Source organism: Rhineura floridana, chromosome 15 (genome assembly GCF_030035675.1).
Source record: "Rhineura floridana isolate rRhiFlo1 chromosome 15, rRhiFlo1.hap2, whole genome shotgun sequence".
Lineage (NCBI taxonomy): Eukaryota > Metazoa > Chordata > Lepidosauria > Squamata > Rhineuridae > Rhineura > Rhineura floridana.
In genome coordinates this window covers 11,435,331-11,462,668 of record NC_084494.1, presented here as the reverse complement: position 1 = coordinate 11,462,668, position 27,338 = coordinate 11,435,331, and the positions used below count along the sequence as shown (strand labels likewise).

At 43.9% G+C, this 27,338-nt stretch overlaps 1 protein-coding gene across 15 annotated transcripts in view; it reads right to left on the bottom strand.

The window, feature by feature from the left end:
• COL8A2 (collagen type VIII alpha 2 chain) overlaps positions 1-27,338 on the bottom strand; it is a 252,743-nt gene that overhangs the window by 122,976 nt on the left and 102,429 nt on the right. For 13 of the 15 annotated variants that reach the window (XM_061596120.1, XM_061596124.1, XM_061596115.1 and 10 more), the window contains one exon: positions 18,316-18,379. The exons of the other annotated variants lie outside the window; for them this stretch is intronic. The gene's annotated coding sequence lies outside the window, so the exon portion shown is untranslated. The remainder of the gene's footprint in view (positions 1-18,315; positions 18,380-27,338) is intronic. 15 annotated transcript variants of the gene reach the window in all.

Sequence of the window (27,338 nt, the reverse complement as noted above, 5' to 3'; positions counted from 1 at the left end):
CCATGACAAATGAATTGAATTCAATGAGAGATATAGGAAGCTGCCCTATAACAGCTCAGACTGTTTGTCCCTCTAGCCCTTTTTAAGGAACCTTTTAAGGAGCCTTTTTTAAAGGAGCCTTTTTAAAGGAACCTTGATAAGCCTGAGGGCCAAATTCCCTTCTGGATATCCTTCCAAAGGCCACAGGCCAGCGGGTGGGCTGGGCCAGACGCAAAAGTGGATGAATCGATTAATGCAAATTTCACCTTTGAAGAACAGGCTAGTTCCACATACCTCTTTCTATCCGCCATCCAGGTAAGCAAGAGGCATTATTAGAATTCAAGGACAAATACCAGCCAGGCAAAAGTGCCCAGGTTACAAAGCAGGGCCAGTAAGGGATGTGGCCTGAATAGAGTTCCAAGGGCCAGGTGGAAAGGCTTGAAGGGCCGCATTCAGCCCCCAGGCCTGTGGATCCCCACCCCTGCTCTAGTCTGGTATTGTTTATTCTGACTGGCAGTGGATCTCCAGAGTCTCAGGCAGAGAAAGTCCTTTCCTACCATCTACTTACTTGATTCCCGTTTCGTGCCCGGTACTTGCCGGGCAAAGGGGCGAGTTTGCGGCCGCAGCCGAAGCTCAGGCCACCATCAAGGGTGTGTATGTGTGCACGCAGCACCGGCGTGACACGCAGAAAGGAGGCGGGGCGGCTGAAGGCCATTTAAGGCCACTCCACCAGCCTCCCACCCTCCTTTGAATTTTGGCGGCGGCGAGGCTTTTTGGCGCGGCAAGGCCTGCAGCGCTGTGAGGCCTTCCAGCGCCGGCAACTGCTGCGAGGCTCCTGGCTCGGCAGCCTTGAGGCCTCACAACGGTGGTGGTGAGGCCTTCTGAGAACGTGCGTGGCGCCTTCAGCACACGTGGAGCTTTCCCTGGCCTTTTCTTAGGCCAGGCCTTTGCGTGCAGCGGCGGCGGCGAGGCGCGGCGGCAACCCTGGGAGTGGCACAGCAGGCACTCAGGCCAGGACATTTAAATTTGTTTTTGTGAGCTCTTGCTGGGGGGGGGAGGCTAGCGCTAAGGGACGGTCAAGCTGGCCTCAGGCCCCCACTGCCGACTTTAGCAGAATAGTAGCATAGGTAAAGCTGGGGTGGTGGTAACATAGGTAAAGCCTGGGCGGTAGCTGCACAGGTAAAGCCTGGGCGGTAGCAGCGCAGGTAAAGCCTGGGCGGTAGCTGCACAGGTAAAGCCTGGGCGGTAGCTGCGCAGGTAGAGCCTGGGCGGTAGCTGCGCAGGTAAAGCCTGGGTGGTAGCTGCGCAGGTAGAGCCTGGGCGGTAGCTGTGCAGGTAGAGCCTGGGCGGTAGCTGCGCAGGTAGAGCCTGGGTGGTAGCTGCGCAGGTAAAGCCTGGGTGGTAGCTGCATGGGTAAAGCCTGGGTGGTAGCAACGCAGGTAAAGCCGTAGGAGCGCAGGTACAGCCGGGTGGTGTGTGTGTGTTTGGTGCACTGAGTGGGGCAGCTACATGAAGGGGAATTTTATCCTACCTAAATGTCCCATGTGTATGTCTCAAGGATGTACCTGTACAAGGATGTACCTTGTACCTGCTTGCAGATGCCTCAACAGTGGAACAGAGCCAATGCACTTCATGTGCTGTTATTGCTAGGATTATTTTACCATTTACAGGGATCTCGGACCCTGGAGATGGAGGATTGTAGCTCAGTAACAGATCACTTGCTTTGCATGCAGAGGGTTCCCAGGTTCAGCCCTCAGTGCCTCCAGTTAGGGCCAGGAGATACTTCTATTGGGGTCCCCTTTCCCATTACAGACAGTGAAATAGGAATAGACTCCTTTTCTTGATACTGAAGTGTATTTTTAGTTTAAATTAAATGTTACTTTTCATTTACCAATTACCCAGAGAGGTAATGGGCTATCGGACAGCCATCTGTGGGGATGCTTTTATTAAGGGATGTACTGAGAAGGCCATTCCTCTTCCACACTGTTTTTGCAAACCAGGAAAGTTCAGAGAGGGGCAAAATTTGCCTGCACTCCCGCACCTTCCTGCTGCCCGTGGCCGCTACTTGTTTGTGCAGAATACCCTAAAGATGCTCTGTCATAATGTAGTGGCCATTTGGATGGGAGCAATGCTATTTCATCAGTGTGCCGGGCAGCTTGGGGTCAATTGCGTCTCATACGAAGACTGCAACCCTACCTTCCTGTCCACCAGCTCCCACTCGTAGTACACGCTCTGGTCACCTCTCGTTTAGACTACTGCAATGCGCTCTACATGGGGTTGCCCTTGAAAACAGTCCGGAAATTACAGCTGGTACAAAATACGGCGGCTCGTCTACTTACGAACACCCGCCGTTATGATCATATTACCCCAGTGCTGTACAATCTACACTGCCTTCCAGTTATTTTCCGGGCTCAATTCAAGGTGTTGGTATTATCCTATAAATCCCTGTACGGTTTCGGCCCAGTATACCTGATGGAGCGCCTCCAACGTCATAAATTGTGCCGCCCTACAAGATCTGCTACTCAGGGCCTCCTCTCAGTCCCGTCAACTAAAGTGATTGGGTTGGTGAGGACTCGGGAGAGGGCCTTCTCTGTGGCGGCCCCCACGATTTGGAACTCCCTCCCAATAGATCTTCGACATGCCCCTTCCTTATATATATTTCGCTGAGGCCTGAAGACTTGGCTTTTCCATCAGGCCTTTATGAACTTGAGACTTCTAAGGTGAACTAGCTTCAGAATTGTATTACTGACTACTAAATATTGCAATTTTGCATTGTGCTGTACTGGTTATATTGTTTTTATTGTATCATATTTTACCATGTATTTTATCGTGCTTTATTGTATGCCGCCTAGAGTGGCCATTGGCCAGATAGGCGGCCTATAAATTAAAGTTTATTATTATTATTATTATGTAATTACAAAGAGCAGAGACTTTTTGAGGAGGGCGGGTGGCAGCCGGAGATAGAAAGGAGGCTGCAGGAGCCAGTAAGGATCCCAGTTAGTGCTGCAACCTCACCTCCAAAACTACCTCAACTCCAAAATGCAAAGGGAACTCATCCCCTCTTTTTCACTGTTAAGCTTCTCCTCCCCAAATACGTTCTTCAAAACCCAAGTAAAAATATACAAACCTTTCCATCAGTTAAGTCCCATACACCTCAGTCCTAAAACCCATTTAATCTGTGATATTCTGAGTAACCATACATAGGATTCTGCTGTATGTGTGCCATCACACGCACCCTCCCGTGGGAAGAGGTAATGATATACTCAGGGGCATTTTCTCATAAGTAAGTATGCATAGAATTGGTCCAATTCATATTTTTCTGAGTAAATTATTTAAACATAATGGAATTCTTTTCAGCAATCATGTGCAGGCTGCACATTTGCTTGCATCTTCTCTTTAGCTAGTTTACAAACTGGTCTGTGGATAAGGTGGCCACCTTTTTTACAGGCCACTAGTCCTGTGCTTTTAAGAGTCATTTGATCTGCAGACATTAGAAGATGACATTGCTCAACTCCATGCCATCTAATAACTGCTGAATACGAACCTGCAATTAAAGGCACAACAACAGGCTAGAAGGATATGTGGGGCCAGGGCCCCTCAAAGGAGTGGGAAGCAGCCCCCAGCAGAGGCTGCTCAAGAAAAGTGTCCCTTCCTAGCTAAGCTCCAGGTGCTATGGATCTTGCTTGCAGACTGCCCAGTTATGGGGAGACTCGTTTTATTAGGCAGGTTTTTCTTTATTATGCGGTTTTTCCGGATCCTATACGGTGGCCCCCAGCTTGCCCTTATGGTCAGCAAACTTAAATCAGTCTTAGGTATGGACGCACTGGTCCAGAGGAGAATTGATAAAGACATACAGTTGGGCAGGGTTATTGGCCCCTTCCCATCATCCCCTACCTCTGCTCTCACAATGCCCCCCCCGTATAGTGCCCAAAGTGGCAGTGGGTGAAGTCTACCTGATTCACCATCCGTCATACAAGTGGGGTCAGTCAGTGATGGCTTCATACCAGATAGTCTATGCACAGTGCACTACACTTCATTCAATATAGTGCGCACCTGTGGCAGAGATGCCTTATGGGCAAGTGTGGCAGCTAATCTGCCGGCATTGCCAGCTGTTACACACGGTGGATTTTGAGCTGCTGAGTTTTGCCTTTTAGGTCAACTATGCAGCAGAGCATTACCTATGGGCTGCTGTATTCTTGCATGGAGCACTTCAGCCCCTTCTTGGAAGGGACAGCCAGGAGACGAGAGGCCTCAGAAGTGGTGGGGCACTATTTTCATGATTTACAGTTCTCGGGTAGGGCAGACTTTGGGTGCATGTTAGCGCTTGATGGCACGGTTTATAGCGTAGCTATGAACTGGGGGGTTCTTTTGGCAGCTGGGAAAATGGAGGATCCTGCCCCAGTGTTCACCTTCCAGGGTATTAAAATTGACTTTTGGACCCAGGGCTGCAGGCTGCCTGGGAAAAGCTTGAACTGTTGCAGATCAAGATCCTGGAGTTTTCAGGGGCTGGGAAAGTGTTTGCTTTCTGCCCTTCAGGTATTGGGGGCCTTCTGCGGTGGGGTTTATGGTGCCATAACAGGGATTTCACAGCCTTACCACAGGTTCAGGGTTTTGGCTGCCTTATGCGCCAACCTGCGGTGTGGCCCCCTCCTTTCCTGCAGTGCGTCAATGGTGTTTCAGTTAGAGGAAGGACCGACTCTGCTAGTCCCATACCGCATACTGGGAGATGGGGGAGGGGAGTCAGAGATGGCCATATGCCTATTTGCTGCCCCAGCATGCTCACCAGCTATCAGAGGGCAGGAGGGGATTCCTGGGAGTTAGGGGCTGGCAGGGGCTATGCAAAGTGTGGCCTATTCCTATGAATCACGTACTGGAATTCATCACGGATGGTAGGAGTAAAGCTTGTCTGTCAGTGTGTCACTAGGGAGGCTGGCAGGGGGCCTTTGGGACCATTCAGACGGCTTGGGATATGTCATGCGCTGGCCGGCTGGCCCATGCACACCCTCATACCCCTTATCCTCATCCTCCACGTTCACCTGACCCGCCAGGGATTGTAGATCAGGGAGGTGCCCTGTGACCATCATGCTTCAAAGCTCAGCAGTTGCATGCAGCGGTCCTTGCACTTAATTTTGGAGCCTTCCGGATGGGGGGCGGGGGTGTTTGGGTCCAGGTCAGACTTCCCTGCGAGCCATCCTGTGGTCCGAAGTTTGTTTCCAGGCAGACCAGGGGTACAAGAGTCACTCCATTATTTTATCCTGCCCCAGGACTGGACACTTCCCCATGAGGGCGTCATAGTGTTTTTGGCCTGAAGCTACAGGCCTAGTGCCTGATATTCAGGGGGAGGGATCTTCCCTCATAAAGTTTCAGTCTAGTGTCGCAGTGCCTGGGAGCAGACCCATGTGGGTTTTGGGGACATGCTTCTCCGGAATTGGGGTTCCCTACCCGGCAGTGGGATTGCCTACCTTGGACGGTCTATTTGGTTTTGTATATGCAGGTGCAGGCCGTCGGGAGGTGGAAGTAGGGGGCGCATGAATCCATTCACCCCTGGGGCAAGTCTATAGGTCCGGGACCCAACTGTTCACGATTGTTTCTGTTTTTGGCAGGTTGCTGGATGGGGATGGAGCAGATGCGCAGCCTACTCTGCAGCCATGGCATGATCTTATAGGCTGGCCTTGGGGCTGCAAACGCACATTGGTTCACAGCTGGGCCTCTGATGGTGGGCCACGGTTTGGTGGCTGGGTCGACAGAGTATGCGCTGGGATGGTCTCCTACCCATGTTGTTCCAGCAGGGTTCAAGGTGGAAGGTTCTGCAGGTGGTGGTCATTCCTCTGGGTGGGAATGACCTTGGTTACTGAAGGGCAAGGCCCTCAGTGGCAGGCATGTGAGGACATGCAGGCGAGGCCACGATAGCCTCTGGTCGTCTGCTGTGATTGGCCATGGAGGGCAAGGCCCTCAGTGGCAGGCATGTGCTGACATGCAGTTGAGGCCACGGTAGCCTCAGGTCGTCTGCTGCGGTCAGACATGGAGGGCAAGGCCCTCAGTGGCAGGCATGTGCTGACATGCAGTTGGTGAGGCAATGATGGCATCTTCCTGATGGACCTGCAGAGGGGTCTGCACGAGTTTCTTATTGGGTGTGGGGTAAAGGGAGACTAAGCAGAGGCTTGTCCCCCTTTTGTGGCAAAGAAGTGCTGGAAAAGGTTAAAAGGGTAAGGACAGCTAGGTGACACCTTTAGGCACCTTTGGGGGTGATAGGCGGTCCAGAGGCCTGCAGCTCAGGGCTATACGGCCCGGGGGCAGAATACGGGCCGCCTTTGGGGCAAACGTGCCTCATCCGCTCGGAGTTTCAGGGCTCCGGGGGGCGGTGATGCGGGTTGGACCCCCTACACATCTTCAGGGTGTGGCCTGAACCGGGGTCTGGCACAGGGCAGCCCCGGGCTCAGGCAAGGTTTGGTCGCCCTATGGCTGCAAGCAGGCTTTGCCTGGATCATCAGAATGCTCCCGCACTTGATTTCCCCTCTGCAGGTTCATTATTCTAATTGATTCTGTTTAATAAAGTGGCCCATGATTTAACCCAATGGATGGTGTTTGTGTTTTATTTTGGCAATAGGCCACAACCTTTGAACTGGAGAATCTGCCGATTAAACCTGGGACCTTCTACATGCAAAGCGTCTGCTCTACCACTGAGCTAGGTGCTCTCCCATAAAATAATTAATTTTAATATAACAATGTAAAGGCCACTCTGAATCTGAAGCACCTACTTACATAGGAGACTTTCTGTTGCAACCCTGCATGATTTACTGCTCTGATGTCGCTCCATTTCTAACAGTTTCCACTATGAGCAGGAAAATCTTGCTGCTGCTCTGCATTGGGTGTGATTGGTTCAATCTGTGTTGTAGAATTGGAGCAAGATTACCTGTCCTCAGAGTTGGCACATCCAGAATATCCAATGCCACCCCTGAGCTTCCTAAAAACAAAAACAAAAAAGCATCGGGCGGGAAGCCTACACTAATACTATAGAAATCCATCTGGAGATATCAGTGAAAGAATTTATTTTGAAAAGCCTAAACCAGAGGAGAATGCTTGTGTTGTTTCATCCTCATATGTTTCTGGTGCATGTCAGGTCACACATTAACAGGAAATGGTTTTCACTGTAGTGGTGGAGAGGGGTGGGTGAACAGGAGACAAGAATGGCTTTAATTTCTTTACAGACTCAGCTTTATGTACTCAGAAGTTGCTAAGCACAAATTGCTCCAGCATCTTTCTTCCTCCCGCTTCACTCCCCTGCAAGATAAATGCATTCATCGCTATCAGATGGTTTTATTATCTGGGCAAAGCCATAGAGTTCTCCCCCACTACCACCACCATTTTACAATCTGCAATACTTTTCACATAGGCTGGGGTTAATAATGCAATGCCATCAACAATGGCATCTGTGAGCCATCTGCTTAAAGCTGCTCCAGCTTTGGTCTTGAAAGAGAGAGAGAGAGAGAGAACAATGGGAAGAAATAAGTTTATTTATACTCAGAGCCTTGGACAATGGCAAAATGTTTTCAGTCAAGTGCTGCATAGTTTTTGGCTTCAGTGCTACTTTGGAGTCACCATCCACACACACCCATGAGCGCAGGAACTTCTACCCCCACTTTTCCCCACTTATGCTGTCAAATAAATGAAGCATTGCATCAGTCAGTCTATAAATCCTATGCAAGTGCCACGTGCTCTGTCTTTTAGACCTTTACACCATCTGGTTTCCACAATGATGGTGAGGAGCGAGCAGTGGCATGCTACATGGACAGACTAAAAGGCAAGGCTATGAGTACCCTGTGCGCTCTCTCACTCTCTCTCTATACACACACAAATATACATATATATAAATTCTTCACCAAGAAAACTGGATTGAGAATATCTGCACAATTTATTTTTGTTTTCCTTGCATTTGGAGGGCCAAGAAGTTGGGCAAGGTAATGAAGCCCCACCCCAGTCACTTGGAGTCTATTCAGCCACTTTTCTGGCTTCTATAATTTTAAAGGCACTGCCTGCACCCTTTCCAGGGTATCTTCACTGCCAAAGTACTAGAAGCTTATTTAAACTCACACGCAGAAAAAGCACACAGCTGAGATTCTCAAGAATTCTGTGCCCAGTATTGTATTCTCCAGTCCCTCAAAACTATACCATACATAAAGCCCTGAATATTTTTCTACAGGTCATCAGCAGACAAAGTTCATATGAAAAGTCATAAAAGCAAGCAATGGCAATGCCTCAATAAAACAAATACTGCAGCCAATGTTGTTTACATGTATAAACTGCTGCATGCTGCCCAAAGGAGTGCATTCCATTTTGCATCTTAGTTCCTGCTGATAAAGGTGCTTTCCAATGAATTAGCCATCTCTAATTGAGAGCCATTATCACTACTGGAAATGGAAATGGACTGCCTTCAAGTCGATTCCGACTTAGGGCGACCCTAGGAATAGGGGTTTCATGGTAAGTGGTATTCAGAGGGGGTTTACCATTGCCTTCCTCTGAGGCTGAGTGACTGGCCCAAGGTCAACCGGTGAGCTTCATGGCTGTGTGGGGATTCGAACCCTGGTCTCCCAGGTCATAGTCCAACACCTTAACCACTACACCACACTGGCTCTCTAGCGCTGAGTAATTTATCTGGCAGACCCATTAAGCTTATCCTTCATTAGCAGTCTCTGGTTTTTTTTCTATTATTGGTTTGATCACCCTTATTTCGTCTTTGCCAATGCAGGAACCCTTTGTTCTTTTAAAAAATATCCCTAATAAGTTCTTGAAGCAGAGGTTAAGATTAAAACAGGAGCAAATAGAGGTAATAACTATTGTCTTTCCAGAATTAAAAAGAGTCTTGTGGCATTTTAAAGACTTAATAAATGTATTGCCTTTAAGGTACTATAAGACCTTTTTGTTTCTTTGCTGTAACAGGTACCGCAGCATTGCTTCCCATCAGTGGTGTAGTAGAAGGGGAATGCAGGGGAGCACAGCTCCAGGATTTTTTTTTCAGAGCATGAGAGACGATGTTCTGCTGGAGTGGCAATTTCCAGTTTCTCCTTGTACTGTCAAGTGAATGAGGTGATAATGAAGCTTTCAGACATTTTTGACACAAAAAGAGGTCAGGGGATGCGGAAATGGATCAAGCAAAGGTTGGATACGTCTGTCCTTTTCTGCAATGGGGTTCCCACTTCATGCTACCAGTTTAAAAGGTAACACTTCTTTGCAAGATAGTTTGCACTTATAATTAAAATCTAAAGGTTGAATTTCAGGAGGCTGAAGATCTTTTGTGAAAGCCCACTGTATTGCACAAGTTGAACTCATGCAGTCAAAAGTATGCATCACTGGGTTCAATGGAGCTTGCTCCCAAGCAATTATGCACAGGACTGCAGTTATGCCAATCCTAATAACATGTATCAACACAGCTGCCTGCATTTTTAGACTCTCCATGGGACATGGCTATGGGGGATGGCCAGAATGAGCTCTTGCAGTTCAAAAACTAATACTACCTCCCACACAGGAGTGCCCCTGTATTTTCAGACATGAGATTATTCCTTGGAACACTTCTATCTGTTGTTGTTGTTTGTGGTTGCTGTTTGTGGTGGTGGTGGTGGTTGTTAACCCATCCTTCATCCTAAGGCCCCAGAGTAGGTTACAACAATTTAAAATACAACATTGTAAAATACAATGTGAAGGATAAGTACTAACTACAACAAATGCTAATGATATAGTCTTCATTTTGCATTTTTTTAAAAAAAATCCACAGCTTAGAACCCTGTTATGAATTTCCACCATGCTACCAAAGCCTGAAATGACACCCCAATTCCACAGTCAAACAGTTGGCAGACATTAAAAAAAGAAAGGAACATGTCCCATAATTGATTTTATAACAAGGGATTATGTGGAATGTTAAGCTTCAAGGCATTTACAGAGAGTGTAATAAGTAGTAAAATGATTGAACTGCATTATCAGAAAGCCCTTGGTTTAAACCTTTCCTCTGCCACGAACTCTCGTAGCCTCAGGGCCCTTCCATCTGCAATATGGGGACACCATGGGGATACTCATCTACTGCACAGAGATGTTGTCAGGATAGCTGTAAGATTCTGAAAATGTCCTCTAAACTGCACATGAACTGCTCCCCTTCCTTCTTTCTTTCCATGCAAATGAAGAAAGGAAACCTTTAATCTCCTCACCTCCATAGCAAAACTTGACTTTTCTTTCTTTGACAATGCTTGAGATGTTTCTCCTGACCATGAATTTCCCATAAAAGGGTTTCTTCACCACCCACAGCACATCCAACACTAGTGAAAGGCAAGGAACAACTGGAGCATAATTTGATCAACAGTCTGCACTCATATTTTAGGGGGGGGGTCTCAGGTTAAGAATGTGTAGAATCCCACTGAGAAATTTCCAAGTCTTATTAAAATGATATTTTGCTTCCTTCAAAATTCCAAAGATGCTTCACGCATGCCGGAACCCCTTAATTCATTGTGAACTTTTGCTCTAGATGAAATTTGGTGGCAACATTGCATAATGAGACTAATTATTACCAAGATATACTGTAACTTAAAAGCAAGGGAGAGGGTTGTGTGGAGACAAGCCACCCATAGCTTTCTAACCTCATTTGATCATCGTGTCCTGCAGCTATGTCAGTAATGTAGACAAGAGAAACTGGAATAGAGATCCTCCAGCCAACAATGGTCCTTTCTTTAGATGTAAATCATTCCTCCCTCCCAGTGCTTTTCAGTGCCTGCCATCTTTAAAAACATATTCATGGGCTCTGTTTCTGGAAAAGGTACTATAGTTCGGAAAATAAATTCCATATGAAATCTGTTGTGGTACAATGGAGCTTGGCATCTGACACCATAAGGAAGCTTTGCTTCTCAACACCCCCCAACTGCAGCCAATGTTCTTCCCTCTAGCCTGAAGCACATGCCTAGTCCCAGCTGTGGAGACCATGGAGGGAAGTTAACTCTCTGTCAGGCCCAGGCATTTATTTTTTGTAGGCAGGCCAGGGGATTAAATTGTGAAAGAATGAATGAACAAAAGAGACAAAAGCTCTGTTTGTTTATTCAGAGGAAACTTCAAAAATGTAGTACCAAATAATTGTGTTTCTAGGCAGATGAGGTGAAAAGTAAGGTGCCTCCTTCTGAGAACAAACTTTCTCATCATTTCCTGCTAAAAAGTCCTGGACCACTGCACCCCAAAGGGCCGTCACCCTAAACTATTTTAGCTCTCCTCAGATACCCCTTCAAATTCCTCCTTGTCTAGGGCAGTGGAAGGGAAAGAGACACACACGTCTCCCTTTTCTGAAGCTGGGGTGGTGGTGACAGCGGGCAATGAGAGGAAAAAAGAAACTTGTTTATGCTTCTTTTAATATCTCCCTTCTGTTTTACATTTACAGTCTTTTCAAAAGATACGGCGCAGGCTTTGCCAAGATTCCTGAAGCGATATCCTGAGAAATGTAGACCGATTTCCCTACCAAAATTCAAAGAAAACAAATGTCAGGCCAGCAATTGATATGAAATAGCTTAAAAATGAGAAAAAGCTGCCTCAGAGCTAGGTTTACATTAAACTATACTTCTGCAACAAGAGGGAGTGAAGGCTAAAAAGAAAAAAAATATTCTCAGCCGAGGAAGAAAGAGAACCTGGGAAGGGTGGAAAAGGCTAATGTTACCTGCCAGTGAGGTGTCCAAAAACTGCTTGCCAAAGGTGCATGTGTGTGCAGAAACACTGTTACTTTCACTTAATAAACTTGCAGATAATTGGAGATAAGGAAGTCCTTAAAAGAAAGCATTTTCTATTCAAACTAGTCCCACACAGAAATATTAAACAATTTACCAGCCCACAATAAATTTTAACAGCCTCCCTGCTTGCTTCTACTTGTGTGCCACAATGAAAAATAGTACTGGGTAATAGTTGATCTGGAAAATTGCTGGAATTAATCCTCAATATAAACGGCCAACAAGGCAGGGAGGGCTGAGCTGGGGTAAACCTGATAAACTAGAGATATGGAATTGGTAGCCTTCAAGATGCTGATGACTCCATTTTCTATCTGTACCGGCTGGAACAGCCAATGGGCAAGCATGATGGGAGCTGTAGTTGAGCAACATCTGGAGGGCCACAGGTTCCTCTCCTCTTTCAGAGAATCATAGAATAGTAGAGTTGGGGCCTATAAGGCCATCAAGTCCAACCCCCTGCTCAATGCAGGAATCCAAATCAAAGCATTCCTGAGAGATGGCTGTCCACCTGCCTCTTGAATGCCTCCAGTGCCGGAGAGCCCACTACCTCTCTAGGTAATTGGTTCCATTGTCGTATGGCTCTAACAGTTACGAAGCTTTTCCTGATGTCCAGTCGAAAGCGTCTCATGCCAGAGAACAGGTAGTGAAGCAAACTAGTTTAGGACAGTTCCTGAGAGTTAAATGGTCAGTATGGAGTTGATTAAGGGTCAAAGGCAGATATGGGTAACCTGTGGCCCTCCAGGTGTTGTGGAACTCCATCTCCAATCAGCCCCAGCCAGCATGGCCAATGGTCAACGGTAGTTCAGTAATAGGTCCATGTCCTTGGCTTAGAGAGAAGCCTTCCTGTAATGTTCTTAAAACTGCTGGGCCAGCAAGCCCAGTTATCATTCTTGCATTAATCATCAACAACTTGGAACTCTTCACAATCTCCTTTTTGTTTTAATGACCCTGAACAATTTAGTATCATCAGCAAACTTGGCCACCTCTTCTTCTCACCTTGTCTGAAATGCATGACAGGAAAAAATGAAAAGCCGGTAGGTGAGATTTCAGACAAGGTGAGAAGAAGAGGTGAGCAGTGAGGTGGCCAAGTTTGCTGATGATACTAAATTGTTCAGGGTCATTAAAACAAAGAGGAGATTGTGAAGAGTTCCAAAAAGACCTCTCCAAACTCAGTGAATGGGAAGAAAAATGGCAAATGCAATTCAGTGTAAACAAATGTAAAGGGATGCACGTTGGAGGAAAAAACCTCATATACGCTCATGGGGTCTGAAGAGGCTGTGACTGACCAGGACTGAGACCTTAGTGGATAGCTCAGTGAAGATGCTGAGCCAGTGTGCGGTGGCTGTGAAAAAGGCAAATTCCATGCGAGGGATAATTAGGAAAGGCATTTAAAATAAAATTGCTGATATTATAATGCTGTTATACCAATCTATGGTGAAACTGCATTTGGAATACTTTGTACAGTTCTGGTTGTCTCACCTCAAAAAGGATATTGTAGAGTTGGAAAAGGTTCAGAAAAGGGCAACTAAAATGGTCAAGGAGATAAAGTGTTGTAGCATTTGGTCCTTTTTGGTTTAGAGAAAAGGACAAGGTGACATGACAGAAGTGTATCAAGTTATGCATTGCATGGAGAAAGTGGATAGGGAAATGTTTTTCTCCCTCTCTTGTAACACTAGAACTTGTGGACATCCAATGAAATTGAGTGTTGGAAGATTCAGGACAGACAAAGGAAAGCATTTGGATGGCTTTTAAAGATGATTAGACAAATTCATAGAGAATAAGGCTATCAGTGGTTACTAGCTGTGATGAATGTGCTCTTGCGGCAGCATACTTGAAACCACAGGAAGAGAGAATGCTGCTGCTTTCATGTCCTGCTTGTGGGCTTCCCCTAGGCATCTCGCTGAACACTGCGAAAACAGGATGCTGGACTAGATGGGCCACTATCCTGATCCAGCAGGCTCTTCTTATGTTCTTATGAAGATCAACTGGCAGAAGAAATCTGCAGCGGTGAGTTAACAGGAACCAGGATTGTGGGGGCCTTCAGAAAAGTATTGTCCTGTGGGTCCCTGGTGGCTACGGCTACTGACTTTGTTTCCCAAAATGCAATGCTTCAGAATTTCCATTATTCCACAGCATTCCATATATGTGTAGCAGCTGCCATGAAAAAACAACCACCTCACAGTGCCATGGAATGACAGGACTTCCAAGGCACTGCACTGCATTTTGGGAAGACAGAGGCCCCACCCAGGGCCAGCTCCAAAGGGCAGCCAGGTGGGGCCCTGGCTGAGGGCCCCTGGGCTACCACCACTCCCCTTCTGCGATTTGCAGCAGGATCCATGCCGAGAGCTCCAGAGCCCTGCCATTCCCTTGCTGCAACTTACCTTTCTCAGTTGTTGTGTGGTTGCGCATGCAGCGCTGCCCTTAACCAAGATGGCGGCTGAAGTTTCCCTAAGGGGCTGAAGCCTCTGCCGCCATCTTGGCTCATGGAAGAGATGCGCATGCGTAGCACACATGCATGCCATGAGCCAAGATGGCGGCAGAAGCTTCAGCCCCTTAGGGAAAAGGGAAACTGCAAATCATGGAAGGGGAGCACCGGGGCCCGGGGCAGGCTTGTGCCCAAGGGCCCCGGCATGTCTGGGGCTGGGCCTGGCCACAGCAGGCATCACTATTGTCAGTGGCAGACAAACACAGGAGGCACCAAAAACATGAAAACCAAAAGAGGAAACCAGTTCCTCAGGAACAGGGCCGCCAAGAGCAGGTTTGGGCCCCAGTGAAACTTTTTTTGGGGGCCCCAGCAAGGGGGGACCGGCTAAAAATCTTTACACTTTAATCTTTTATATCATTTTTTTCTTTGAAATTCACCAATTTTACAATGGATGTCAAAAACAATAGACAAATAATGATACTACCAAGAAGGACAAAAACATCTGCAACACAGTTGGGCCCTGGGCCCCATTCCAGACCGCCAGGCCCTAGTAATTTGTACCAACTTCCCCTCCCCCTCGTCGGCCCCGCTCAGGAATGCCAAGGTCAGTCACAATGCACTAAAAATGCTTTGTTATCAAATAGAAGCTGTTTATTAGAGCCTGATGTGTTTCAGATCTAAATAACCCTTTTTCAAGGGCAGTCTGAAACAAATAAAAAATACAAATCTGCCTGAGGATGCCAGACAGTAACCCTGGCCTCAATGAAACAGAAGGAAGCCATAGACCTAAACTTACAAGAACTGAACAGAGCGGTTTATAACAAATGCTATTGGAGGTCGCTGACTCATAGGGTTGCCATAAGTCGGAATCGACTTGAAGGCATATAACAACAAAGCCACCTTTGGGCCTAGCTAGACAATATGGGGCATGCCTGGCTACTGTATCTCCACCCCCCATTTTCTCCATGGTTTCCCCTGCTAAAATCTAGTACAAGAAACATGCATTCAGCAATTCTCAGACGCCTTGCAAGTTAATTTAAGTGGGGCTGAAGACAATGACATCATGTCACATGTTTCTTGCATTAGATGCAAACTGGTGGTACATTACTTGAAGGAGACATGCTTGGCAATTAGCATCCCCCATAATGTCTAGTTAGCCTTCCCTCTCTGGACAATAGTACACAACACTTCAAAAGCCAGTCATATGGCTACACACTGCCCCCACATCACCTCTTCAGGTGGGGGTCACATGCTTTCTTTCCTCCCTTCATCCTTCATTCATTAATCCTGTTCCCTCTCTCCTCTCCCCACCGCTGCCTCCATGGAGACATTTCAGTGGTCACACATCCCTTAATCCCCACCACCACACTGTAGACAGAAACCCTTTTATTTCCTACTGTACATGCCATGAGGCTTTTCCTTTCACAAATGTGTGATAGATTTCAATATTCAAGGAGCTTATGAACTTTGGTTGTTCAGTAGGTGTGCTTCATCCTGACAGATCTCACGAGTCAGATATTAACAATCATGAAGCAGTCAGGTCTCTTAGAGGCCACCTTTTGCTATGCATGCAGCATCAACACATTCCTGAAACTGGTTTAGGTTCCCTCTGCCCCTACTTCAATGTATTGTTTCAAAATTTTCAACCAGATGTACACTCATACTAGGCACGTTTAGAGGACAAAACCTTAAAAAAAACCTATTACTGGATTATTATTATTATTATTACTTGTATTCCACGCTTCTTCCCAGAAGGAGCCCAGGGTGGCAAAAAAAGGACAAAACATTAAAGACATCTTTAAAAAGATTGAAAAATAAAACATCTTAAAAACATCTTTTAAAAACATCTTACAAAGCAATTCCAATACAGATGCAGACTGGGATAAGGTCTCTACTTAAAAGGCTTGTTGAACGAGGAAGGTCTTCAGTAGGTGCTGATAAGGTAACAGAGATGATGTCTGTCTAATATTTAAGGGGAGGGAATTCCAAAGGGTCGGTGCCACAACACTAAAGGTCTATTTCCTATGTTGCGTGGAACAAGATGATATCTGCAGGAGGCCCTCACCTGCAGAGCGCAGTGCTCAACTGGATATAGAAGGGGTAAGACAGTATTTCAGATATCCTGGTCACAAGTTGTATAGGGCTTTGTATACCAATGCCAGCACCTTGAACTTGGCCTGGCAGCTAATGGGCACACAGTGCAATTCTTTCACCAGTGGGGTAATATGTTGGCGATATGTCAGGCTATCCCAGTCCAGGAACAGCCACAGTTGCCTTACCAGCTGAAGCTGGTAAAAGGCACTCCTAGTCACCGAGGTTACCTGGGTCTCTAGTGACAAAGATGGATCCAGGAACACCCCTAAATATAAACCTGCTCTTTCAGAGGGAGTACAACCCCATCCAAAGCAGGCAATCAACTAATTATCTGGACTTGGGAACCATCTACCAACAGCACCTCCATCTTGCTATGATTCAGACTCAGTTTATTAACCCTCATCCAGCCCACTACAGAGTACAGGCACTGGACCACAGCTTGCACAGCCTCTCCTGATTCAGATGTTATAGAGAAATAGGCACCTACACTGAAGGTAAGGTATCATGCACATTTATTTAAATCAAACTGATTAGCAAAATTATTATTAATCAAAATACAGGATGTTTAATCATATTAAAATTCTTTAACTGCTTGACAACTTTAGTTTTTAGTTGAGTAGATCACAGACAAAAGGAAAAAACTACTTTCCCCCAGTTCTGTATTTTTCTGACTATCCAATTAAAGTTTAAAAACAGTATAATTTTTAGTGAACAATTATATATTAGCAGAGGAGTTAGATCTATTGCTACTATGTTGGTCCAGATCAATTCTTACATTACAATTACATTCTTGGTCAACAAACCAAAATGGTTTGTCAGGTTGTTAACGGACCATAAACTGAGCACTCCATGCTCCCTCTTTGCTCCTCTCCTCACCCGCCAGACAATATATGACTTCCTGATTTGTTATAGCACAGTTTACTGTGATGTCCAAACTGGGTAACTGGTTTGAGCACTTCTTACAAAATGAGATTGCATAGCAGTATGAAATTACAGAGGGACGAAGTCAAGAATGTGTGTATGCCTCTTGTAGCTGATGCTCATGTCTTTGTAGAGCAGGTTTTCCCCAACCTGGGGCCTTCCAGCTTTTTGGACTGTAACCTCCAATAATCTCTCACCCACAGCCATGAAGATTGGGGCTGATGGGAGATGTAGTCCAAAACAGCTGGAGGGCACCAGGTAGGTAAAAGCAATTCTAGTGAGTCCCATGTTACACGTAGCACTAACTTACCATGTAGACCGGGCTGAGGAACCTTTTTCACAACCTGAGGGCCCCATTCCCCTCTGGACAATGTTCTGGGGGCCAAAGGCAAAAATGGGCAAAGCAACAAACATGAATTTTACCTTTACACAGTAGGCTGTCTTCTATCCAGGCAAGCAAGAAGCAGTGTTCAAATATGCATTCCAACCATGCAAAAACACTCAAGGAGGGCACAAGCAAAGCAGGTAAGGGGCATGGCTGCAGAGGGGGCCTGGAGAGAGTCCCAAGAGCCAAACAGAGAGGTCAGGAGAGCCACATTTAGCCGCCAAGCCTGAGATTCCCCATTCTTGATGTAGACAACAGCATCTTAATTTTATAGGCATCAGTCTGTGTATTGTGCGTTTCAGATCATCTGCTTATCCACCAAGCTGGATAGGCCATTGTTGCAGGATAGCTGAAGTCATGTTCTGTTTCCTATTTCCATCGCAATCGTGTCTTAGAAACAAGGGTGTTGTCAAAAGGAACTAAATCCACATGACCCACTATGTATCATCAGTCTCTCACATTCCTCAGCTCTCTTCAAAGGGTACCCTAGAGACTGGGGGTGGAACCCACAGCCTTTCATTTGTGCCCCAATGTTCTCCTCGATCCAGTTATAGCTGCCTTCACACTTAAATAATTTAAATCAAATTTTGTCCAAATTGATGCACTGCATTGTCAGCCTGTTGGGAGCCCAGGCACCATATGCCCTTCCCAAGCTACACCATCCAAAGGACAAACTGCCCACTCTGTTCTGATTCATTTCCAGGAAATACTGATAGGTTGCATTATCAGGGTCAGTTGAATAAAGCATGCAATTAGAAGACACAAACCTTCAAAGCAGCTCAGTGGCCAATGCCTGTCAGTCTGTCTATCAATCCAGATGACGAGCAGGCTCTGCAGATGAATGGAGAACATGAACTGTCAACATAAATGAACAGAAGCCCAGCTGAAGGAAGACCTTCTTGGTCTGCTCCCCCTTGAGTAAGCTCAGCCTCTCCCCTCTTCCTGCCCTTGCTTTGCTCTGTAAGAATGACTGGCAAGCCCAGCTTTAACTAAGGGATTTTGTGGGTTTAAAGCATGTGACCATTTTTCCTCCTGTTTTGTCCATTAACCCCTTTTCAAAAATATAAGTCAAGCTTTTCCTCTGCAGTGGTTTCTCTCCCCTCCCTTGCATCCGATTGCTCTCCTCCTTCTAAGTGGGATCCATACAGCAGCAGCAACTAGTCAGGCCTCCTGAGACCACCTCTTCCCCGGGAACTTGGGATTAGCCCCACTACCACCACCTGTAGAACAACACCTCAGCTTTATGAAAGGGGTAGCTACTGCAAGTAAAAGAAGGTTGCTTGCAAGTGACTGGTGAAGGAAGCCAGCTTATTTTTTGGGGGGGGGGATTTACAAGTGCACTAATAGATTTTATGTATAGTTTTTACATTCACTTCATTATGGTAGGCACCACTAGAGGCTCCAGTATCAAATCCCACCCATGTATCAGCATTCATCCCCTTCCATTGCCAACCTAGATATTTTGCTACCTGAGTTGGAACAGTAAATGGTACCCCCACCAAGATGCATAGTACCCATGATTGGCCAAGTTATTTTCGCACGTAAGCAGAAAACCCTACAAGCACCTCTCCTTGGGAATAAAAATACAGTATTATTATTATTAATAATAACTGACCAGTTGCTGCTGTTTCATGACACCCAAAATTGGCTGCCTCAAGCATCTGCCTCACCCTGTCTTATGGCAAGGCCGGTATTCCTTAATGCAGCTTCCTCATAAACCTAACTGCTTTATGGGCACAGGGACATTAGTAGAAATTCATAAAGTTACATTTTATTAATGTTGATCACTGCAGTTCATGAGGGTTTCAACCTTTGTGCAAATGCTCATTCATAATCCTGTGGGTCCAAGGACAAGAAGTTGAGTTTCTTTTTCCACCAGTCCTAGTGTGCTGAACTTATTTATTTATTTGATTTATTATTTGATTTATATTCCGCTGTTACTCCCAGCAGGAGCCCTGGGTGGCAAACAAAAACGCTAAAAACACTTTAAAACTTCATAAAAACAGACCTTAAAATACATTAAAACAAAACGTTAAAAACATTTTTAAAAGCTTTAAAAACATCTTTAAATTTTTTTAAAAGCATTTCTAACACAGACAGACTGGGATAGGGCTCAACTTAAAAGGCTTCTTGAAAGAGTCTTCAAAAGATGGCACGTGCCTAACAATTAAGGGGAGGGAATTCCACAAGGTAGGTGCCACCACACTACAGGTCCGTTTCCTATATTGTGCAGAATGAACCTCCTGGTAAGATGGTATCTGCAGGAGGCCCTCACCTGCAGAGCGCGGTGATCGACTGGGTATATAAGGGGTAAGACGGTCTTTCAGGTACCCTGGTCCCGAGCTGTATAAGGCTTTGTACACCAAGACTAGAACCTTGAACTTGGCCCAGTAGCAAATTTCATTAATGTTTCACCATATACCCAAGTTCATGACTCACAACACCCTGGAAAATTTTCTGAAATACATTAAAACTGAGATATTGGTGAGCCATGAGTATTCACAACATGCGTTGGAGCATTCACAAGATTGGTGTCACCATGCCACATGCTAAAAACTACAGAAGATGTCACCTAGGGCTGCATCACATGATGTTTTTAACATGGTGAAGCCAAGAATCCAATTGAGGTCTCTGCCCATACAGACATGGTAGCTTACATCTGTACAAAATTTATTGCCCCAAGTTTACATTTCTTAGAAGGCCAAAGGATGTGGCAGCCACCACTGAATTCTGAACATAGCCCTTGGTAATTCTGGAAGCTGCGCCATTAAACTATGTCACTTTCATAAGTTTCACTGAATGGTTTGATGGCACCTTTACAAGCAAGCTAAATAATATACAGCTTCTACATTATGGTCTATGGGAGCTTCGCCAGGCTAGGATGATTCATTGGAAAACGTATAACCCACTTCTTGGACGTAACACAGTGCTTGGAAAACTTCTGCTCTTACACAAACAGCTCTTAAAAGAACTGCCCTCCAAGCACAAGTTTGAGTTTTAAAATGAGAAATTCAGAATGTCTCTTTCAAACAAGATCTCCTTAACTCTCTCCCTTTCTCCTCTCACTAACCCTTGCTTTATAGTATAACTGAAGAATTTTAGCAGACTTTTTATTAAAAATACTTTCAAACTCCAAAGGGCTTAAAACACAAGAAACCCAGTTAGCCAAGTTTCAAATACAATTTTCATATTTTTACATGTTTATTAGTTCAGATTAAACCCCCCAAAAACACTGGATTTACAATGGAAAGTTTGACAGACCCTTTAGCAGTTGTAAACTGAATACCATGAGAACATATCCAGTGCAAGGTGGAATTTCTTTCCGTGAGCTTAGAAGAAATTCCAAATATGCGTTAAAGTTCAAAACTCAGTTAGCCAGTTGAGCAAAAGGTGTAGACAGAGCAGAGTAGAATCAATGTAACAGTTCAAAGACTTTCTCACTAAACTGAAAGGTGAACCCAAAGTGGTGTTGTTGTTATGTGCCTTCAAGTTGATTATGACTTATGGTGACCCTATGAATCAGCGACCTCCAATAGCATCTGTCATAAACCACCCTGTTCAGATCTTGTAAGTTCAGGCCTGTGGCTTCCTTTAAAGAATCAATCCATCTCTTGTTGGGCCTTCCTCTTTTTCTACTTCCTTCTGTTTTCCCCAACATTATTGTCTTTTCTAGTGAATCATGTCTTCTCATTATGTGTCCAAACGATGAGACCTCAGTTTCATAATTTTAGCTTCTAGTGAAAGTTCTGGTTTAATTTGTCCTAACACCCAATTATGTGTCTTTTTTGCAGTTCATGGTATCTGCAAAGCTCTCTTCCAACACCACATTTCAAATGAGTTGATTTGTCTCTTGTCCACTTTTTTCACTGTCCAACTTTCACATCCATACACAGAGATAGGGAATACCATAGTCTGAATGATCCTGACTTTAGTGTTCAGTGATACATCTTTGCATTTGAGGACCTTTTCCAGTTCTCTCATAGCTGCCCTCCCCAGTCCTAGCCTTATTCTGATTTCTTGACTATTGTCTCCATTTTTGGTTAATGACCAAAGTATTAATAATCCTTGACAAGTTCAATGTCCTCACTGTCAACTTTAAAGTTACATAAATCTTCTGTAGTCCTACCTTTGTGCTTTCCTCTTTAATTTTCAACAGCATTCGTTTCAAATCATTACTGGTTTCTGCTAGTAGTATGGCATCGCCTGCATAATCTTAAATTGTTGATATTTCTTCCCTCCAGTTTTCACACCTCCTTCATCTTGGTCCAATCCTGCTTTCCGTATGATATGTTCTGCATATACAGTAGATTAAACAAACAGAGTGATAAAATACACACCTGTCTCACACCCTTTCCGATTGGGAACCAATTGATTTCTCCACATTCTTTACTTACAGTAGTCCAGAGGGATCAGGACAATCAGATGCTGTGGCACCCCATTTCTTTGAAAGCATTTGATAGTTTTGCATGATCTACACAATCAAAGGCTTTGCTGTAATCTATAAAGCACAGGGTGATTTTCATCTGAAATTCCTTGCTCCATTTAATTACCCAACATATGTTTGCAATGATCTCTGGTACCTCTTCCCTTTCTAAATCCAGTGTGGACATCTGGCATTTCTCACTCCAAAGAGCCTTTGTTGTAGAATCTTGAGCATTACTTTACTTGCATGGGATATTAAGGCAATAGTTTGATAATTACTGCATTGTCTGGGATCCCCTTTCTTTGGAATTGGGATGTATATTGAACACTTCCAGTCTGTGGGCCATTGTTTAGTTTTCCATATTTGTTGACAATTTTTTGTCAAAATTTGGACAGATTCTGTCTCAGTAACTTGTAGCAACTCTATTGGTATGCCATCTGTTCCTGGTGATTTGTTTCTTCCAAGTATTTTAAGAGCAGCTTTCACCTCACATTCTAGAATTTCTGGTTCTTCATGGTTCCTCCGTTGAATGATTATTCAACATCCCTACTCTTGGTAGGTTTGAATTTCCCTTTAATTTCTTTTTTGTTGTCCTCTTTTATTTCTTTCACAATAACTCTTGTAATAGTTCTCTTTGTCCCTATGTACTAGTCGCTGTATTATAGCATTAAGGTTCTGACCTTGTTTCTATCTCCTTTTGCTTTCCTTCTTTCTTTAACCATTTTAAGAGTTTCATCAGTCATCCAGTGAGGTCTTTCTCTGTTTTTAACGAGAGGTATTGTCTTTTTGCATTCTTCCCTGATAATGTCTCTGACTTCAATCCATAGTTCTTCTGGTTCTCTATCGACTAAGTTGAAAGCCTCAAATCTGTTCCTTATTTGATCTTTATATTCTTCTGGGATGTTATTTAAATTGTATTTTGGCATTATGATTGTTGTTCTTCTTTAGCTTTACTCTGGTTATCGATATTACCAGTTCATGATCTGTACCGCAGTCTGCTCCTGGTCTTGTTTTCGCAGAAAGTATGGAACTTCTCCATCTTCTGCTACCAATTATATAATCAATTTGATTCCTATATTGACCATTTGGTGATGTCCATGTGTACAGTCATCTTTTCAGTTTCTATCTCCTAAGCCCCATTTCCCCACAATTTCTGGTTCTTCTCTGTTACCTACTTTTGCATTCTAATCCCCCATGATTATCAGCACATCTTGTTTTGGTGTGTGATCAATTTCTTCCTGTACTTCTGCGTAAAATCTCTCCAATTCCTCTTCTTCTGCGTTTGCTGTCGGAGCATAGACTTGGATGATGGTTATATTGATAGGTTTCCCATTTAATCTCATTGATGTCACTCGCTCAGACCTTGCATTGTAGCTCCTAATTGCTCTTGCTACATCATTTCTCACTATTAAAGCAACCCAATTTCTTCTTAATTTCTCATTTTCTGCATAAAATATTTTGTAGTTGCCTGATTGAAAATGTCCCATTCCTGTCCATTTTAATCCCTTTGTTTGCCACCCTGGGCTCCTGCTGGAAGGAACGGCGGGATATAAATCAAATAGTAAAATAAATAAATAAATAATGTAATGTGATGTGTATCATTGCTTGCTTGACTATTTCTAACTTTCCCTGGTTCATGCTTCTCACATTCCATGTTCCTATTGTGTGCATCGTACAACTCAGACTCTCCTTTTGCAACTGTGCGCATCAGCCTCTGGGCTTCCTTTCGGCTTTGACACAGTGGCGTCAGTCACAGTGCTACTTGTACTAGTCTGTTGTTCTTCCCCAGTAGCTCGGTGAATGCCTTCTGACCTGGGGGTCTCACTTTCCAACACTATCTTGTGTTGCATTTTGGATACTCTGTTTTCATAGGGTTTTCATGGTAAGAAGTATTCAGAGGTGGTTTACCATTGCCGCCTTCTGAGTTTGGATGTATCTTAGTCTGGTGTCTCAGCTTTGACCTTTCCGCCTTGAGTGGCCCTGCTAGGAATCTAGCTTCTTGGTCTAGACTCCTGATGGCATTGCTCTCAGCTTCTTCAACACTTAGACCCCCTCACCACATTAAGGTGTGCATCCTAGAGGAGATATACCAAAAGCCAAAGTATACCAGATGACAAAGGCTACCAAGAGTTCAGGAGCTGACTTTCCCTGATGGCCTGATACTGCTAAAACAAAAGGTGCTGTATTCCTTTTCTCTCTGACGGTCACACTATGTCTAAATGAACACCTGCATGATGCTGTAGACATGCTATTGAGCATTTCTTACACAGAGGACATAAGGAGAATACACTGTGATTTTACTGAGATAACGCAAAGCACTTTGACCACTCTAAAGTACTATGCAAAATGCCAGTTTTTATCTTTGCTGTCCTTAAGGGACTTGTTATCTCTGGCACAACTGGCCACTTATGTTTGGCTGTTAACCAAAAGGATGGTGGTTTGAGTCTACCTAGGGGTGTGGTGGCCTTCATCTTGCACTAAAGATAGCATCCGCATTTTGGTGCCTGTTCAATTTTTGCTCCGTTGAACTTCCTTCTGGTACCACTTCATCAGGGATTAATGTTCGCTATTCGCTATAAATACTGATTTGGTTTTTGCCGCAAAAATATTGATATTTTTGATATATATATTTTTCATAGATTTTTAAAAAAATGATATTTTAAATGATATTTTAATGTTAGTATTGATATTGTGAGGGAAATATCAATACTACTATCAATATTTTGAAGGAAATATCAACATTAATACTGATATTTTTGAGTCAATTTTTTAAAATCTGCTTCAGCTGTGGAAAACTGCTAGAAGAAAATGACCTGCAAGGACAAAAAAAGTTAATAAATAGGAAATCTGGTGTCAATTTCTAATTTTGTGAAATTTGAGCACTTCCTTATCTCACACTCGCTCGCTCCCATTCTTCAGTCAATGTAGATCAAGGGTTCCCAAACCTTTCCCACCACAGGCCACTTGAAAATTGCTGAGGGTCTTGGTGGACCACTTAACGGTCCTTCTGCCTGTTGAAGCCATTGTAATGTGCTCTGCTAAATGATGTACAATTTTTAATTATACCTGTATTGCTTCCTGTATTTCTAATATATTGCATTTTATTGTATTACAATTTGAATGTCATAGATATATATGAAATATATATAAGAAATATAATATATATTATACAATATATAAGAAATAAAAGAAGCAATAAAATGCAATTAAAATCAATATGAATATTCAGTGCGTTGGATGTGCCATCTCCCATCTTCAACCACAAATCCACAGGGTAGACACACGCTACAGGCCTCCTGAATGAAGCTGAATGAAGACCACAGTTTGTGAACCCCTGATGTAGACAATATTGGGACTGATGAACCAATGGCCTGATTCAGTGTAAAGCAGCTTCCTATGCTATACTCGTTCTTTCAGCACATCTAAAAAGTGCATTTGAGCCTCTTGCACATTACTTATGCCATGTAGGGATGGATGAATCGATTTCAGTTTCTCTGTTTTTAATTTTTCCAAAATTAAATTCAATTTTCTCTATTTCCAGTTTGCAATTTTAAAAAAAGTCATCACAGAAAGTAATTTTCCCTAATTTAATATATATATTATATGTTGTTTTCCCTAAAATATGCATTTTGAAGGATGCTTTCCTGTGATACATTCATTTTTGTACACATTGATGGGTTGGCAGGCTCCATCACAAAATTCAGAGAAGAGCAAATTTCGCAGAATTGCTGTATTTCAGTTCACACATTGTTTTGAGGAGAGCGAATTAGGTTGTTTTGCATTAAAATGCAAAGCAAACCACATTTCTCCCCCATCACTAATGCCATGTGTGGATGATTTTATTATAGGACAGCACACAGAAGTCAAACTGAATATAGGTTTTACATTAGCATTGCAGATTAATTTAAACACAAACTCATTTAAGCCTCACATATGTAAACTCCCCAAGGCTCTGACTTGGACAATTAATTACATTCCCTTCTACTCTTCCAGATATAGCACTCATATCCCAGACAACAATACGATCTGTTGGCTAGTGCTGGTTCGAAAGCACTTGATTGACCTAACAGGCCAGTATCAAGTTGTTTTTTGTCCTCTGGCGTCTGCTTTTGCCTATCCTTTTTCCCCCTCTCACAAAACTATTGATATTAATATCAATATTTTGAAAGGAAATATTGGTATTTTGAAAAAAATATAGTTCTTAATATCAATATTTTAGAGGCGTATTTTTTTTTAAAAAAATCCACTTTCGAAAATTGTTGCTTCATAAAAATCTGATCTGCAATAATAAAGAATAAGCTAATTAATGGACAATTCGATACCAAACTCAAATTGGATGGAATTCTAGCATATCTCTAATCTCAGATAACCAATAAGCCCCTTTTCAAGAAGAGCATAAGATGAGCAGATCAGTTATATATTCTGTGCAGCCCATTCATTTCACTCATGTCCCATCGTCCTACATGGAGACCAATGTGTAGCTCCAAGGAACTATGCAACTCAGATATTTTACAGTCCAAACCTGCTTAGAATCAGCAGTAGAACTGCATCTTTTGCTCTTAAACTTGCAGTTCTTTAGCCTATACCAGGCGTTCTTCTTTCTGCAGACAATAGTGATTGCTACACTGCTCTGAAAATCTATGATACAATGTCAGCACAAGTTTTTTTGAACTATAGTAGCAGCTTCATTATTGGGGGACTTTTCCCAGGCATCTGTTTTGGTGCTAAAATGGAAATCTGGGAGATGCTCCCAAGCAAACACAACCCTCACCCTTTGGCTGTGTACACACCATACACTTAAAGCACATGACTTCCTCCAAAGAATCCTGGGAACTGTTGTTTACCCTTCAAAGAGCTACAATTCCCAACACTCTTAACAAACTACAGTTCCCAGGATTCTATGGGGAAGCCACGCCTTTTAATGTAAGGTGTGTGTGTACGCAGCCATAGTCTCTGGTACACTTAAAACCTTGCATGAATTAAATGGGTATGCATCTGAACTGTGTTTTCTTGGCACAGTCTGGTTTACAGGATTGTTGTGACCCGAGGTGCCTCATGCCAGGCTAACTGTACACGCAAAGCAATATCTCCTCCCACATTTGACACAAACATGCAGCTTGAAAAGTCTCTGTTATGCTAATCGCCAGCTACGCAAAATTCAAAGCTGGAAAACCTCATTACTATGCTCCCAATTTGCTCTGCAATCAAACATCTAGGTTTAATCTCTCTTTAAAGCTTCCAGATTCCCAGAGGCTAGGTTTTTCTCATGGCTGTCAAGATCACAAACTCTAAAACGTTGAAATAAATACTGTGTTATCTCCTTTTTTATTCCCTTCCGCTGTTGAGAAGCTATCCAGTGGAGAACTG